This window comes from Lissotriton helveticus, chromosome 9 (genome assembly GCF_964261635.1).
Source record: "Lissotriton helveticus chromosome 9, aLisHel1.1, whole genome shotgun sequence".
In the NCBI taxonomy this organism is placed as follows: Eukaryota; Metazoa; Chordata; class Amphibia; order Caudata; family Salamandridae; genus Lissotriton; species Lissotriton helveticus.
The window spans coordinates 68,760,701-68,776,860 of NC_136070.1; the positions used below are offsets into that span (position 1 = coordinate 68,760,701).

General features: G+C 42.5%; 1 pseudogene; it reads right to left on the minus strand.

Annotated features, from left to right (window-relative positions):
• The window catches only part of LOC144783132 (uncharacterized), a 44,421-nt pseudogene extending 37,298 nt beyond the window's left edge, over positions 1-7,123 (minus strand).
• Positions 7,124-16,160: the final 9,037 nt, after the last annotated feature.

Genomic DNA, 16,160 nt, shown 5'->3' on the forward strand with positions numbered 1-16,160 from the left:
AGAAAAAAGGGGGTCCCAAAACGTGTTTTTAACATTGAGTTTTCCATAGGGCGGTTGGACTCACTTTTAGCTCGAACGGCTGAATGGATTTCTATGAAACTTGGCAAAATTGTAGAGACTGTTTGCCCGATGTGCCTTTGCTAGGTCTCAAGATATGTGCTCCAGTGGATTTTGCGAAATTAACGTTCATAAAAATATATATATCTGTGACAGCGTCCCGGTTAGCGCCCCGGTTCGCGTAACGGAACTTCGCGAGGAGAAGCGGATTGGCTCTCCGGTGACTGTCAACATTCTAAACAGTCCGGAGCGGCCGCCATCTTGTCTCTCGGTAGGATCGAGAGACAAGAGGTGGAAATAAACGAAGGGGGAAATGAATGAAAGGGGGCAAGGTAGACTCCTCCTGACCCCCTAGGATTGATGTGGGGGCTATTAAAGGGCCCCGCGGGGCAAAAAAATAAAAGAATTTTTTTTTCGATTTTTCGCGGTGGAAGCGCTACCCGGTACGCGAACCGGGTAGCTCACCGGTAGCGTAACGGGAGTCCGCCATCTTGTGTTTCGGATGACTTTAGTCACAAGATGGAGGATAAACAATGTTGGGAATGGGTATAAGGGGGCACGGGAGACATATCCTGACCCCCTAGTTTTTCTGAGAGTGGATGAGGAGGCCCATATATGTAAAAAAAAAAATAATTCAAATTTTCGCACGGTTAGCGCCCGGTCCGGGCACAGGGTAGCGTTCCGGAAAGCGTAACAAGGGGAAAACCAAGGGAAATATTAAAATAATATTTTAGAGTGCTTTGAGGTAGGGTAGCTCTGAATAGAGCTGTTGTGTTGTGTGGGTGATGTAAGTACCAACATGTAGGTACCAATGAAGAGTCTAAAATTCAATGTACACCATCTCCTCTGTAGATATTTTGTATGTTCTAATATGGGTTATTTAAATGTAAATGCACTTCATGCTTTAAAGCAATTGTATTTTTGAACTGATTGTTCTTTCCTCTTAGTCCTCCTCTATGTTTTTTTTTCCCCACACTCTTCTTCAGCATGATAGTTGATAAATTCGTTCCCTCAAAAAATTTATATACATAAAAAAATTATATTAAATACATATAAAATATATTTTTCCTTTAAAAGAAGAATACATTTAACAGCTTTTGATATTTGCTATTAAAAAACCATTGAAATTCACTGAAAAAACCATAGGTTATAGACCATATATGGGTAGGAATTAGCATTTACAAAACCTTGAAAATTCACTGAAAAAACCATAGGTTATAGACCATATATAGTTAGGAATTAGCATTTACAAAACCTTATTTTACTCACACAAAACCATTGAAATTCGCATATATAGTTAGTTGCACTAACTATATATCGCGCACCCGCAATCCACTGCTGATCATGTCACATATTACATCATTCATGACATGGTCAGTGACATCACTGATGACATCACTGATGACATCTCAAATGACATCACTGATGACATCACTGATGACAACATCCAGTGACTGTATGTTTCTGTAAAGTTAAAATATGTCTTACATATTGAAGAATGAGTGGATGTATAAGTGTCTGGATGAAGGATTTAGTAGGTGCATGACTGACTGTATGAGTGAGTGATTAAATGTGTCTCACTGAGTGCATGGGTTAGTGACTAAACTGTCTTAATTCGTGCATCATTATGTCTGTTGTTCTGTAAACTGCTGCATGTGTTGATCAGTAGCTATATGAGTAACTACATGGGTTATTGATTGGTTGCCCAAGTATTTGTATGGGAGACTGAGTGTGTGTGTGGGTGGCTGGGAGGTGTATGACTCTGTGCATAGATGTGTGAGCAGTTGATTCACTAGATGTATGGGTTCAAAAGTGCATGTGGAAACAGCTGTATGGGCGGTTGACTGTGTGCATGAGTGTATTGGTGAGTGAATGGATATCTCAGTGCTACATGTCAAAGTAAGTACATATGTAAAACACAGTACATGTGAGAGTTGACATATATAAATAACTGTGCATAAGAGCCAGTGAATGTGTGAGTGGCTGTATGGATCATTGTGAACTTGTATCAGGGATTGTATAAGAGAGTAAATATGTGTTAGTATATGTTTGAATAAGTAAGGTGTGTATAACTGTATAGTTGAGGAAATGGAGGTGTGATTGATTCTTTGCATGACTGACTAGGTGTGTGAGTAACTCCATGGATGAGTGACAGTCTGTGAGTGTCTGTTTACACTGAGTGTATCTAAGGTTATATTAGAGTCTGAAGAGGTTCATCGTATTATCACATGAATGATGTCATCAGTGATGTGATCAGTGATGTCATCAGTGATGTCATCAGTGATGTCATCAGTGATGTCATCAGTGATGTCATCAGAGATGTCATCAGTGATGTCATTTGAGATGTCATCAGTGATGTCACTGACCATGTCATGAATGATGTAATATGTGACATGATCAGCAGTGGATTGCGGGTGCGCGATATATAGTTAGTGCAACTAACTACATATGCGAATTTCAATGGTTTTGTGTGAGTAAAATAAGGTTTTGTAAATGCTAATTCCTAACTATATATGGTCTATAACCTATGGTTTTTTTCAGTGAATAATATATATATATATATATATATATATATATATATATATATATATATATATATATATATATATACATACCAATGTGTACACGACTATTATCCAATCTTGGCTAACCCAGTAACAATGTTTGTGATTGTATTCTTTGTAAAAGCAAATACAAATAATTAAAAATAACAACAAAAATTAGTATTCAGCAAAAAAAAAAGAAATTATGGATTGTGAGGGTTTCGATGGTAACAAAATTTGATTTTTTTTCTAAGTTAAAACGTAAAGTACAGGGTATCGTTTGGTTGCAGGATGAGAAAGGATCAGTTTAATTCCATATGGGATGAGTTTTGGAAACAATCCTTAGTAGATCTGGAGTAGGGTCCACACTAGACATGTTGACTGCCAGTCCCGCCCTCCCAGGAGAGCTACTTCCCTCCAACTCATTAAGGGCACGGTTTCCTTAATTAAGGAGGAATAGGTGAAAATTTAAGGATTGGAGACATTGTCTGTAATGTCCTGGAGTGAGGTGGTCTCCCTACTCCCATCAACCCTATTAATTATTGTTATTTTTTTAAATATCTGTTGTAAAGTAAAAGGGTGAGGCCCTACTATCCAAGGGGGTGCCCAGTCTGATAATGAAAAAAGTTTTTCCCTTGGATCAATTCACAAATTCTGATCAACACTCAACCATCTATCATAACAGCTTTCTCTCCAAATTATATATGTCTCTTATCGATAACCCTACATATAATTATAAAACAACACAAATACGAATGTTTTAATATAAAAACCTACAAGTTTTATTCAATGCACATTAATGTCATCCAACAAGTCATAAAATTATGTTATAAAAACAGAAAACCACTGTTCACATTTCATAAAAACATTTCATGTCATAAATTCACGCAGAGACAACGACAGGTGACATATTAAAAATCATCTAAAAACTCCTTAATTCGATAGAATCTATATTATGGTTATATCACATGGAATATCTTTAGACACAATAGTTCCTCGAATTTAACAGCACAGGAGCATCGACGCGTTTCGGTGTGCAAACTCCTTTCGCACTACCTTCGTCAGGATTGGAGACATTGTTTGTAATGTCCTGGAGTGAGGTGGTCTCCCTACTCACATCGACCCTATTAATTATTGTTATTTTTTAGGTCTAACTAGGGAGCCTAGGATAGCTATGGTCATGCTTTGACCTTTTTCAATGAAGTTGTTAAAAGACTGAAATGTCAAATTGTACCTGCAGCGAATTGGCGAATACTTGTGATAATTATTAAATAATGACGACAAAGGGAACAGTGCACAATTCCTGTTGCATAAGGAACACGGGCTAGAGAATATGAAATGCGCTCTCTTCCAGCAGTGGTACTATCATCAGAAGGGTGGCATCAGGTCCTCCTGCAGAGTGGAGATCACAGAAGTGTTTACTCACTACAGTCGAAAATATAGACTCCATCCCTTTCAGAACTTGCAGCAGACAGATGTTGGTTCATGAAGTTCCACTCAGGGATTATAATGGAGGAATATGAGGCCTCCTAATTGGAAGGCTGTTGGTAGTGAATAATAGTTAGGGCAGCACTCCATGTGTGCCAGTGGGCACAGCCGGTCCAAATTTAATGGGTTCAGGACACTTTGCCTCCTTCCTGGAGCTTCCTTTATTTACAGAGCAGTGAGACCCAGCAGCTTCAGCCTGTATTTTATTTCCACATAGGTTCTTAGAAATTCAAGAAAACCACTAACACAGTATCCAGCTATGTGGGTGTCCCTATTGTTCATGCAATCCTGCCTTTAGGCAAGAAAAAAGTGTTTCTCAACTGGCAGAATGTGGGCATATTCCTGTAACTCCACAACAAATTCTTGACCTCCCTTTTACAGTCATATCCACTTTCCGCTGCCAACTGCACACATTCCTTCAACACACGATTAAAGCGCTCAACATGAAAGTTGTTTCAGGGATGATACACTGCAGTCTTATGATGCCTTATCCCCTCCTTATTCAATAAGTGCTGAAACTCTTCTGACACAAGTTGTAGACCATTGTCCAACACTGCCCATTCAGGGCAACCCTCTCTTCTAAAAACCTCCTTGCAAAACATAAGGACGTTCTGCGCTCCCAATACCTTTCATGAAAGCCACCTCCAGCCACTTGGAGAAATAGCCCACCAGCACCACAGCATGCTTTGCTTCCAGAACCCCACAATGAAGTGGGTCACATATATCTATCCCCAACATTGGTCATGCCTTAGTGAAAAACTCTGTCGTCATAATGGGAGTTTCATTGACCATACGAGATTCATCACTGCATGTGGATGCAATTCAGTCATGCACAAACCTCTCAATTTCCATTCATGGCCAACAGAAGTCCACCCAAGCCCTCCTTTTCATAGCCGACACTCCTCCGTGTCCTTCATGCAATAACTCCAATAACGTAGAAAGCACAAGAGGTACCACCAACCTACCACATCTACTGGTTATACCATCTAAGACAGATAACTCGTGCCATACAGTTTTATAATCACACAACTCTGACCTCTGGTCACTGATACTCCGGTCTGGAATAAGGATGCTATAAGTGACTGCAAAATCTCATCTGTAACTATTGCTTGTCTTTACTCTTCCTCGGAAATAGCACCTCTGAAAGACTCACCCATATTGGGCACTACCCATTCATCATCCTCTACACAACTCTCATTTTGAAAAGATAGACGAGACAAACATTCAGTATTCACATTTTGGTACCTGGAGCTTATTTAACTGCAACCAGAACAGCCATTCGGCAATCCTGGGAGTCATCATTCCTGCCTCTTTGGTAGAAAACCATTCTATAAGGAGTTTGTGGTCGGTGCAGAGTTCAAATGCAGCCCCTCACACACAATCTTTTAAATGCTGCACACCCCACCAGCACCCTAAGGCTTGTTCTTCTATTGTAGAATATGTGCTTCCAGCTCTTTTTAGATTGTGCGATCCGAATGCGGCCACCCTTTCATGATCATTCTTTTTCTGCATTAACTCTGCCCCAAGCCCATACGGACTGGCATCCACCCCTACTATGGTCTAATTTTGTGGGGCAAATGGTTTCAAAACCACAGCCTTAACAATGGCTTGTCTAAGGATTTCAACCCCCAACTAACATTAAAATGACCACTCATACTTCACCCCCTTTTTCATCAACTGTTGTAGCACATACACCTTGCCCGAGAAATGTTCCACCAATTTAGAATAGTATTCAGCAGTCAAACCCGAAAGGAATGTAGTTGTTGCTAATCGGCTGGCGAAGGTGACCTTTTAATGGTCGATACCAACTTCATTTTGGGTTTGATACAATCCCAAGATAGCAAGTGTCCCAAATACTCCACCTCACATACGCCAAACTTACATTTCTGAGTGCTAATCAACAAACCTGCATGCTTCAATATTTCTAGCACAGTATTCAAGACTCAGTCATGTTGTTCTTTATCAGAACCCCACACTAAAATATAATCTTGGAGAAACAACACATTTTTTAGACCTCTAAAATCGCTTTACATCACTCTTTGGAGTACTGCTGATGCGGACACTAAACCAAATGGCATGCATATAAACTGAAACGCACCTTCCGGTGTTATTCAGGATATAAACGCACTTGATGATACTTACTCGACAGATCCAATGACGAGAAATATTTGGCATTCCTAACATTCATGAGTATTTCATTAATGTATGGAAGGGGGTGACGGTCAACCCAAATACACTCATTAAGGTCTCTCAAATCCACGCACATTCTTAATTTCCCATTGGACTCAGTCACTGATACAACTGAACACTAAACCATTCAGATAACTCAATCGACCAATGATATCTGACATACAAAGCCGGTCCAGTTCATCTTTCAACTGATCAAGCAAAGCTGAAGAACACTCAATTTTGTGTACCATACCTTGGGGTCGCGACCGTCCTTCACTGTGATACTATGCGCAAATGTCTTCAAACACCCTAACTGCTCAGCAAACAAATTGGGATACCTAGTGCTCTAAAGTTCTTTATCCATGCCATCAGTGAGAAACCCTTGATCAGGATGATTAGGATTCAACATCATCCCTAACACTTTTTGCACCTTCCATCCCAACAACGTTCTTCCTTTTCTAGCACATACACTTTGCCTTTTGCTGATCTATCCATATACTCAAGCATACACTTGAAATATTCTACGACAGGTAACTTCACCCTACAATAGCCTTCTGGCTCCACGTCTGTTGGAACCAATTTACAATCCCCAGTGTTCCCCAAGCAGTTTTAGAAACCAATGTATATAGAGAAATGTAGTCAGCCCATACAGAGACTTCCTTGCCATTAATCCTTATCACACAATTAGGGAGACAATGCGTTTCCTTGATATTGCCAATTACATATTCTGGATCCTGAATAACAGTTTCACTCACATCCAGCACTACTACTCGATGATCATCCGATGAGTCTTCACCCTCATGTAACACTTATCTTACTCGAGTAATGTCTTGTTTGCTTTCACTATGTGCTTCAAACTTGCGCATACTCGAGAAATAACCTATTTTCTTTCTTTTAAAACATTTGACATTAGTGACCAGACAAAAATCTGATTCTGCCAAATGCTTCACACTATCTCATTGGTAATATGTTTGTTTCCTAAACTGTTCTTTAGCAGACACTTTTATATTGGAACTGTTCTTTACTTTGTGTAGTATATGTACGCTATCAGTCGCATTTTTCTCTTCGCTGTCTTTTGTTAAGGTCCTTCACATACGTAGATGTGTTTTTCTTGCAATGTGCAATATTAGTAGTTTTTTCAAGAGGAGGATCTTTTAATTTCAATAATTTCTCTTGAATTCTGTTATTATTTGTTCTATTAATAAATTGATCTCTTATGATTTCCTCATGTAGATCTTTGAATTTGTACGTCGCTGCTATAGTTCTAAGAACAGCTACATTTTGCTCTATGCTCTCCCCTCGCAACTGAGGACAGGAAAATAATTTGTATCTTCTACTACAATTCTCATTTTTAGGTCTTGCTAGAGTCAGCGCATGCACTACTCTTGCGAGACATTTAGTAGCTGCTTCAAAAAGCACTACCTTGCCGGCCACCAGCTTGCTAGAACGCGCAGAAGCGCATGGCACTTTTTCCAGTTGCGCGTGAGCACAACTCGCGTTTAAAAAAAAAATTATTTTGCGGCCAATGCTTTTTTTTTTAAGCATTGGCCGTGCGTGCACTGCTTGTTTGTTATCGCTGCCCCATCGTTCATCCACCAAACTACTCCACCTTCAGCACTGCTATTTGCTGACGCTTCCATATCTTTCTCTTGACCCTCGCCTACACATACGGAACTCGTGCTGACACTGCCACCATAACATCGATTGATCGCCTAGATGACACAGATCCATTGGGTTATCATCTAGCCACTAGGAGATCCTGCCTTCGCTGAGCATCACACAATGTACTCACATGCACGTCTCTTCCAATTTCCCCAGGTTCTTCTTGTGTATTTACCTCACGCTTCAACCGCCCATCACTCCACACGACTCGATAGAGCTGATGGCTGCCTTCACTTGCTCACCAGCTTATACCCTGTCTCATACAGAGCTGCGATCTGCATCTCCTCATGCAGCATATTATCGGCTGGAGGACTGCTCGCCTAAACGCCACCACCACCATGCGCATAGATTTCGAGCACATCATTGCCTTAAATTACGGGTTCTCCACCAGCCCCCATGTTCACGCGCTTAAAACACCTGCTTTTTAATCCCTGTCATTTTATTCGGTCTTCCGTATATGTGATTCACTGCGTTTTTATTCACGTTATGGTCACCGGCCCACCCTTCGACATGCTAAGCGGCCGCATACAACCCTTATTCACTAATATTGACGCACAAAAAACGCCCGCTTTTCAAATCCTAGCTGTCTTATTTTGTCCTCCGTATATGTGATTCACAATGCTTTTACTTGAAAGGGCGAGATTTTGATCGATACCTTATATCTATTGATCCAAACCTCGATCTGGTCGACTGAACCTTTGTTGCCTGTCTTGGAAGAAAACAGTACACCTATCTGCAAATTAGTTCACCCAATAAAGGACTCTACTCTCAAAGATCACGGACAACTTCTAGGTTTCAAAAGTTTATTGTGAAGATATAATGAGCTGCAAATACAAGCATCTCAGAATGAGATTCACGAGATACACAGGTCCAATTACATACATGTGCTCTCGAAAAGCCCTCAGACGAGCAACAGAAATCACTAACACAAGTTCTAAAAATAATAAAGCTATAAGCATAGACGCATATCTCTCCTTCATTTAGGTTGGAGGAAAACAAACACAGGTTAGGCGTCCCTACCCTGTTCTAGATGGTATCCCTACTTAACCAAATCCCAACCTAACAAAGGTGTCAGCAGTGAATGACCCCAAGGGAAGTCACCCACTCTAAGTCTCTTGGTGAAAACCTAAAGTTCTCCAGTCATGACCCCTCACTGCCTATCCATCCGCTCTCTAAAGGGTCATCAGGTCTCTGCTCTAACTCCACCCAGGGGTGCTGTCCCTAATACAAAACAGTCAACAACATTTGAGACGCCCCTTGCGAAACGCCTCTCACGTGGTGCAACTTCAGGCTTTTTCCATGATGCTTTGTATTGGGCCTCAGACGTTAGAGTTGACCTTGCTTCTCAGACTCTTCTCCGGCCCGCTGATACCCCTTAAACATTCCAAAACCCTCCTCCATGTCTGGGCCGTCTACTGAACAGACCTCTATTCATTCACTTATAATTGGATCCCCCCTTTCCTGTTGCAGACAGATATCTGCCGCCAAGAACCCAACTCTCATAGACTTCTAAAAAGGCCTGCAACATTTCTCAGCCCAGACATGTACGTGTAAATAAATGCTAAAACATTTCAGGCCTACAATATTTCTCATTATGATTATAGCATTCAACTTCTTCATTTAATTAAAGCATGTTAAAACTCTTATTCTATTATTTAGAAAACATTACTATAAATCATGGCCCATTAATGCAATGACCAAAAACGTTAAACAATCTGTGTCGTGAAAAGAAACACCTTCCCTTTTAGCTCCAGCTCTGGCCCTGTGGCCTACCACGTTCTGCGTTTTACCACAGACCATCTTATGTGTTACCAGCTACACGACATAGATTCAAAATAATCACGTCTAATAAAATCATATAATGTCACACATTTCTGTATTAGTTCCACTTCTACTTAAATCTCTATATTAGCTATATATTTTTGAATATCATTGCAGGTACTATTAGCACTCATGGCATTTCTCTTCATGACTTGTGCTTACTATAGGTAAGTGTGATGTACTCATACATGTAAATCAGTTTGCGCTCTCTCAGTTCCCCCCTTTGATGACCTCTCGGGGTCATCACTAACATTTAAACTGCAGTTATTGCTGGCATTCTCTGCGCTTCCAGAGCTCTCAGACTCCTGTACTGATTATCTTGTATGGCAGCCAATCTCTGCAGCTGTTCTCTTTGGGCCCTTTCTGACCTTCTTGCTCTGTACCATTTGAATACCCTCACCAATCCCCACAATATTATCCCACAGATCAATATTATGATGATAGGCTTTAGGATATACCAAATAAAGCTTTTGCCTAAGGTGGAAAACCACCCTCCAACTGTACTCATTCCGTGGCCCACCTTTTCCCAGACATTTTCTCTACTCAAGTCTTCGATCTCCTTGTGTATATTAGTTATGTTCTTAATAACCTTCTCAAGGGGCTTCGAAAGGTCTGGAATGTAAGTGCAACATTCCTGGACCTTCAAAGCCTTACAGACTCCGCCCTCTTTTGCTAATAAGACATCTAATGCAAGCCGATTTTGAAGAACCATAGCCCTTATCGATTGCATCTCTCCTTCTACCAGCATTAAGGACTGAGCAGTGCTGGCAGACAACCTGTCGACAACTGTTGCCAGTCGTCTAATTTTAACATCATTAAGGATTATTCCCAAAAGAGGGAACATAGCTCCAAAGACATCTCCAACCATTTCGGCATCACCTACATCTCTCCTTCCCCTCGATGATGTCTGACCCTCAATGATCACTAAGTCTTGTGCATGATATATTTTGGGGAAGACAATTGCCAAGTAACATGATCCATACCAGTTGTCAGGTAGTCTCACGTAAGCATTTCTTCCACATACAAAATACACATTTGGAATCACTTGCATTCCCTTCAGGAAATCCTTAGTGTAGTACTCTAAATTAAAAGCATGTTCACAGTCCACTTCACCCACGTATACATTTTCATAATACGTTTTGGCTCGGTGAAGACATAACTTTCCTCTCTGCGTTTTATCTAAAGCTATTGGACCACTACTACCCTTTCTCTTGTGTGACTTTTCTTCCTCGGTCCAATCTATTTTCCCTTGTCCTGATTTTTTCAAAATCTTTTGTCTCCTGTAACGATCATCCACCTGCCCTATGAACTTCTTCTCGACTTCGGACACCTTGCATGTCAGATTATTTCTACGGGCATGTGAAGTATCTAAGGTAATCCAAGGAATGAAGAACTTGGCCAATCTGTCTTCACTCTTCCAGTAATCCCATTTATTCATCTGCTTATAATTCGGGACTTCTGGCAACACAGAATCATAATTGGAGAAATAGTATTCAAAACTATCTCTCTCATAAAATATACTAAGCAATAAGCTACATGTAATGCCATATGTCAAAGGGAGGTGATGATAGCGAATTCCTTCATCTACAGACGCAGGCAACTGCATGCAGACGTAGCAATCCTTAACCTCCATGGCATCCACGTATTCATATAAAAGTTTAGCATAAGCATTCGACCTAAAGTCTCCTTGGGACTCGTCTACATGTAACCTGCGGGCTTCTGCAGCCAATAACGCCTTCTCTTGAGTGTTTTCCCTTTTCTCACCAGCAACAGTGGGTGTAAGCGTTTCTGCAGAATTCACATCAGTTACCTTTACCTCTTCTTCATGTCCCTTTACATAAGAAATTGTTACCACTAAAGCTATTAATATTATCACTCCTATTATTAGTGTACCTATTATACATTTAGCTCTGCGGTTCGGGGTGCCGGCCTCCATTTCGTCAGATATTTTAGCTCACTCTTTATCTTTGCAAAAAGTTCTTTTCCTCTCGTTCCTTTACAGTCTCTTTAAATCCTTTTTGTCTTTAGAATCCACACAGCTGGAGGCTGACAGCCTTTTTCTCAAAAGTCCTTTCACAGTTCAAAAAGACAACCCTAGCCCTTCTCCATCCACTCAAGGGGTTCCCTAAAATTCTCTGCTTCCTGGGCGCTAGGTAATCTTCTTTTTCTGCTTGCTTTATTTACAAAATCCTTTAACAGTCAACTATCAGATTTGTGGTTGCAGCTTCAATAGCATAGTTCAATATTTCCATGCGAAGAGTATGCTCTTCATGTGCTGTTATCGTTGTACCAAAGTCGGGGAATTGCAATTCTGTAAGAAACATATGTTTTAACTTGCTGAGGCGGGGAGGTCTGGGGAGCACGAATGTTAGTGACCCTTCTTGTTCGACACCGGGTACCAACAGTCGTATTTCCACGGTGATAATGGGCTCAGAACTGGACACCACCACCGCTCGGATCCTCCCTGTCTCCGGTTTCACAGACATTTGTCGCCAGATATGTCCACTCAGGTGTGGAGTATCTTCTGTTAGGCACACGCACTCTTCTTGACCTTCTTCGGTCCGGTGCCTCAGCGCCCTGAGCACCTTCTTCTGGGTCTGAGTCTTCTGATATCGGAGGAAGGGTTGCTTCTGGAGTTGACCTCAGGCTAGAACTTCTTCTTTGCGGCCAAATTGCTTCTCCACGTGCCCTTCTACTCCTTCTCCTTCTGGTCTGTTCTCGCTCTCTTTCAGACCTGTCAGGGTCAGACTCGTACTCCCAGCTACTTTCTCCTTCTGTAGCGTCTTCAGTTTCGCTGTTGTACTGACCGTCCTCAGCTTGGTCAGACTCGTTCCCTGCTTCCGCGGGCACCTCTACAGCTTGGCTAGCCCCCTCTATGGCTTCTTGGTCCTCAGCTGGACGTCCATCCGAGAGAGGAGCTGTTTCCAGAGGTGCTGGAACCCTTTTCGTATGTGACGCGTGGATCCAATTGGGCAGGCCTCCCACCTTTACAGCTGTACTTGTGATCAGGATGACCTGGTAGGGCCCACGCCAACGAATATCCAAACAGCTTCTTCTCACATGTTTCTTCACCAGGACCCAGTCCCCAGGATACAGGTCATGGCAAGGGCCCTGGCACGCTGGAACCTCTGCAGCCTGCACCTGAAGGGACACAGAACGCATGGCGTCAGATAGCCCCTTACAATAGTCCAGGATCATATCATCTGTGATATTTAACAGTGCAGTAGCTGGAATAGATGGCAGTCTCATTGCTCTCCCCATTAACACCTCATGTGGTGACAACCCTGTTCTTCTGTCTGGGGTACTACGAAGGCTCATGAGAACTAATGGGAGGGCATCAGGCCAACTCAGGGTCGTTGAGGAGCACACTTTTGCTATCCTGCTCTTAATCGTTCCATTGATCTGTTCCACAATTCCTGAGGCTTCTGGTCGGTAACTGCAATGTAGCTTTTGGTCAATATTCAGTGCAACACAAATCATCTTCACAAGCTCGCTGTTAAAATGTGTTCCCCTATCTGATTCCAAAAAGGCCGGCACCCCGAAACGAGGGATAAGTTCTCTAAGCAGTAACTTAGCCACTGTGAGGGTGTCGCACCTACGTGTAGGGTATGCCTCAACCCATCTGGAGAACACACAAACAACCACCAGGACATAGCGGAGGCGGTTGCATCTTGGCATTTCAATGAAATCTATCTGCATTCTGTTGAATGGACCTCCAGACCTTCCTATGTGACTTAGTGCAACTGGTGTTCTTTTCCCTACATTCAGCTGCTGGCAGGTCACACAACGCTGGCACACTGCTTCTGCTGCTATTCTAAACTTAGGATTGTACCAAGTCTGTCTAAACACTCTCAGCATAGCATCTCTCCCTAAGTGTACGGGACCATGTATGAGTCTAGCCATTGGACTCACCATCTCATTGGGCAACACTGCTCTGCCGTCTGCTGAGACCCAAAAATGAGTCTCACCCATTACACATCCTGCCCTTTCCCATGTTTCTTTTTCAGAATCAGGAGCATTTTCTTGCATGATTGACAGTTCATCCCAAGTATCAACAGTTTCCAGTATCATGGCTAATTCAGTTCTTACATTTATTCCACCCACATCCACCTCTGTGAAAGAGTAACCTTGCTCCGCGCAATACCGCGCAACTTCATCTGCATATCTATTGCCTTTCGAAACAAAGTCCTCATTTCTGGTATGCGCGATGCACTTTACAACTGCGATACTTGCTGGGCATTGCAATGCTTCTAACAACAGGCGCACAAACTCTCCATTGCGAATGGGAGAGCCTGAAGAAGTCATGAACCCTCTTTGAGACCATAACTGCCCGTAATCATGAACTACCCCATACCCATACTGGCTATCGGTGTAGATGGTGACTCGAATTTGATGGCCTGCTAAGCAAGCACGTGTCAGGGCAATAATCTCGGCTACCTGAGCGGAGTGTACTCCTTCCAGGCACCCAGCTTCCACAACTCCTTCAATTGTACAAACAGCATAAGCTGCTCTCAATTGCCCAACTCCGTCTCTTACACATGAGCCATCGACAAAGAAAACTTCGTCTGGGTCGGTCAGTGGCTCATCTACGATGTCGGGTCTGGGTTTGGTGCATAGTTCAGTCACATCGAGACAGTCATGGTCTGTATATTCATCATCATCATCAATATCATTTGGAAGTGGCATTAAGGTAGCAGGGTTCAAAACAGAGCATCTCTTGAGGGTCACGTTCTCTGCAGCAAGAATAACTTGCTCATAGCGCGTGAGCCTACTATTGGTCAGATGCTGTGTTTTGGTCCTGGTCATCAACAGTTCAACAGAATGTGGCACGCACACCTCTAACGGGTGCCCCATAACGATATTTTCACATCTTTCAATGCTGACACCCGTTGCAGCAACGGATTTGAGACATCCGGGCAACGCTGCGGCTACTGGGTCTAAAGTAGCTGAGAAATAAGCAACTGGTCTACGGGCATTCCCATGGATTTGGACCAACACAGACAACGCACAACCTTCTCTCTCACAACAGTAAAGAAAAAATTGTTTATTGTAATCAGGCATTCCCAATGCCGGAGCACGACACAGGTCCTCTCGCAGCTGTAAGAATGCCATCAAACAGTCTTTGTCCCATGGTACCGGATCACTCACCTCCTTGTGCGTCAGTTTTTGCAAGGGCTTTGCTTTCAGTGAAAAGTTCACGATCCACTGTCGGCAATAACCCACCATCCCTAGGAACATCCTGACCTCTCTCTGTGTCTGAGGCGCATTCATTTTCATGATCGCCTCTATCCTGTCTGGTGACACTTTTCGTTTGCCTTTCTCAATTCTGTGTCCCAAGTACTGTACTTCTGTCAGGCAGTACTGCAATTTTCCCGGGGACACCTTGTGCCCATTGGCAGCTAGGTGATTTAACAAAGCAATGGAGTCTTCCCTGCAAGCTTCTTCTGTTTCTGACGCCACAAGGAGGTCGTCTATGTACTGGACCAGAACTGACTTCTGGGGCAGCACTAGACTTTCAAGATTTTTCTTCAAAAGCTGGTTAAAGATCGATGGACTCTCTGTATACCCCTGAGGGATACGACACCATGTTAGGACGCGATTTTCCAGCTTAAATGCGAAAAGAAAATGGCTATCTTCGTCCAAAGGGATCGAAAAGAAAGCCTGACAAAGATCGATCACAGTGAACCACTCAGCTTGGAATGGAATCTGAAACAGTATCACTGATGGATTCGGTACCACTGGACAACATGAAACGACTATGTTATTAATCTTTCGAAGGTCCTGAACTATCCGAAATTTCCCATTTGGTTTCTGCAGACCCATAATCGGGGAGTTACATGGACTACCCACGATTTCTTTCAGTATTCCCTGTTTAATCATGGACTCAATCACGGGTTTTATGCCTGCAATCGTTTCTGGAGTCAATTTATACTGGGGTGTTCTTGGGAACTCAGCATGCGGTTTCACTACAATTTTCACTGGGTCCACCCCTTTGACCAATCCAATCTCTTCCCCAGTGAAATCCCATACTTCTGATGCCACTGTCTCTCTCAAGTCCCAGGGAAGCTCGTCTACTGTCAAAGTAGGGTACAGCTCCACACATATTCTTGAGTTTGCAACTTTGAAATCTGCATCATCATCATTAGTCAATACCTCCACTCCCTGAGGTGTACAATATATAGTACAATTCAATTTGCATAACAGGTCTCTTCCTAGCAGACACACAGGGCTTGAATCGCAAACCACAAACTGGTGCTCATCACTGTACTTCCCTATTTTCACCTGTACCGGTTCTGTCAATTGGCTGGTTATTCTCCTGTTTGCGACCCCTACCACCTATATGGTCTCTCCAGACATGGGCAGGTCTGGAACTGCAGCTGATCTGATCGTGGATCTAGTGGCTCCTGTGTCCACCAGAAA